The sequence below is a fragment of the Nerophis ophidion genome, linkage group LG11 (assembly GCF_033978795.1).
Source record: "Nerophis ophidion isolate RoL-2023_Sa linkage group LG11, RoL_Noph_v1.0, whole genome shotgun sequence".
NCBI classification, from domain to species: domain Eukaryota; kingdom Metazoa; phylum Chordata; class Actinopteri; order Syngnathiformes; family Syngnathidae; genus Nerophis; species Nerophis ophidion.
In genome coordinates this window covers 20,892,831-20,895,065 of record NC_084621.1, presented here as the reverse complement: position 1 = coordinate 20,895,065, position 2,235 = coordinate 20,892,831, and the positions used below count along the sequence as shown (strand labels likewise).

The 2,235-nt window shown below is 31.3% G+C and overlaps 1 protein-coding gene across 2 annotated transcripts in view; it reads right to left on the bottom strand.

Moving 5' to 3' along the window:
* Nucleotides 1-497: 497 nt before the first annotated feature.
* Nucleotides 498-2,235, bottom strand: part of slc2a3b (solute carrier family 2 member 3b) — a 33,135-nt gene continuing 31,397 nt past the window's right edge. For both annotated transcript variants that reach the window (XM_061915373.1, XM_061915374.1), the window contains one exon: nucleotides 498-2,235. This exon is cut by the window's right edge and continues 862 nt beyond it. The gene's annotated coding sequence lies outside the window, so the exon portion shown is untranslated.

Genomic DNA, 2,235 nt, shown 5'->3' with positions numbered 1-2,235 from the left:
ATGGATGGATGGATATATATATATATAAAATCATGCAAGTCAGTAACAACCTCTGGTTAATCATGATTAATCCAAATTCAAACATGTAATTAATCTTCTTTTTTTTAAAAATTATCATTTGACAGCACTAATGGTTTATAAAATTATAAGATCATTTTATAATGTTGGTTATCCACAAATGATTTATTGTGTATTAATGTACTTTTATGTTCCAGTTTTAAAATGCTAACAGCGTTAGCTTAATTTGAGAACCAATCACCTTTGGCTTGCTCAGTAGAGCAAAAAGTTTGCATTCAAGTTATGTTTTACAGTTGTCTTTTTTTTTTCATTTAGTTGGCAAAAACAAACTTCAAAACTAAAGTTCATGTTTGATTGAAATAGCGTTGATACTGATAGTCGATACCAGATTGATATCATTCACTGGAAACGTAACGATCACGGTATTACTTTGTCAAAAGTGCAAAATGACGACAACAACAAAGTAACGACAATTGATATAAATGTTAACAATCTTCTGAGAAATTTTTATTGTCATTTTGTGCAAAAGCAAACATGATAAAAACACATTTAACACTTTTGAAAAATGTAGTCCGGATTAAAAACTTTTTTTTTTGTCGTCGTTCATGTTCATAAAGATAAAATGTCATGCAGAGGTGTACTTATAACAATTTCACAGACACTTTTTTTTTTTTTTAATAACGAAGAAGCACTCGTTAACACTTGATTGGAATGCTGGCCGATACTGAAGGTCAATACCAAACTGATACCTTTAATTTGAAATGTTCTGATCATTGAATAATCGTATAATTTGCGCAATGATGACATATTTTAAGCCAAGGGGATCAGTCAGGTGTCGACTATCCGTATCGCCCACCAATGAATCGGAAGCCTAAAACTATAACAATATAAGTAGATAATTAAACGTGTCTAAATCGTGATTCTTAAATTGGGTTGTACTCCATGAAGAATCACTTCATTGAAAAATTCAAACACAGTGTTACTGTTCGAACCGTGGCCAAAATATTGAATATACTTGTTTAAAAAAAAAAAGAAGAAAAAATTATAAACAAAAAAACCCTCTGTCTTGTTTTTGACGATTACTTAGGCCAACTGCATAACAATGTAAGTAGATTATTAAACGCGCCTAAATTGTGATTCCTTAAATGGGTTTTACTCCATGAAGAATCACTTCATTGAAAAATGCAAACACAGTGTTACTGTTCAAACTGTGGGAAAAATAAAAAAATAAACTTGGAACTTTAAAAAAAATATTAAAAAAATGTTTTTTTTACGATTACTTAGGCTTACTGCGCTACTGTGTTTTGATGTCGGTCATTATGGCTGTGATGTTGCAACGTTTGACTTTTTTTGTTTAAAAAGAAAAACATACATTAAAAAAATAAAAAAATTAAGTGTATTTAAAAAAAATATGAATTTTAACGAGTCATTGGAATTTTTATTTTTGTATTTATTTTATTTTATTTTCTATGTATTTATTTTATTTTTTGAATACATTTTTCAAATGAGGGACTTCATTGAAATGTATGTTTGCAGATTAGGACAAAAGGTAAACATTGTTTTTGACTTTGCGTTTTTTTTTTTTCCAATTAAAGGCTGGTACAGTTCTGGTCGCGACGGTTCACCGTTGCCACGGTAACGGTTTTCAACCTTGATTTATCATGTTTGTTTTGTACCCAATGTCTTATATTACTTCACATTCGAACCGATACATTACCAACTCCCGCTACCTGGTAATCGATACCGGTACTCAAATTTCGGTACTTTTTTGTGTGTCAATAAAATTTGTTGTTTTCTATAACTAAAACTCTATAGATATTTGTTTTATTATTTATTAATGAGGTAATTATGACAACTGCATCTAAATCTTGTTTTGTTATCACTTTTCTGAGTCTCATTTGCAAGTGTGGCAATCCCAGTTGCGAGTCCAAGGCGTTAGATGGCAGTCGTGCACAGTTTGCTGCGCCCTTAAAAGTGTTAATACTCTATGTAGTGCACTTGATACGCCTCTAAAGTGCATCTCAGTTGGAGTTTTCATTGACCCATTTGGAGGTGTTGAAATCGCCATGTAAAATCGCTAATGCTAATCTGTAGCGTGTCAATAGCAAATCCAATGCGTATTAACATCAAGCTAGTGCATTTTTCTGATAACTTTTTTTTTTAATTCACGTTTTGTTGCCAATGAAAATTGCGATATCGTGTACCCACCTGCTGTAA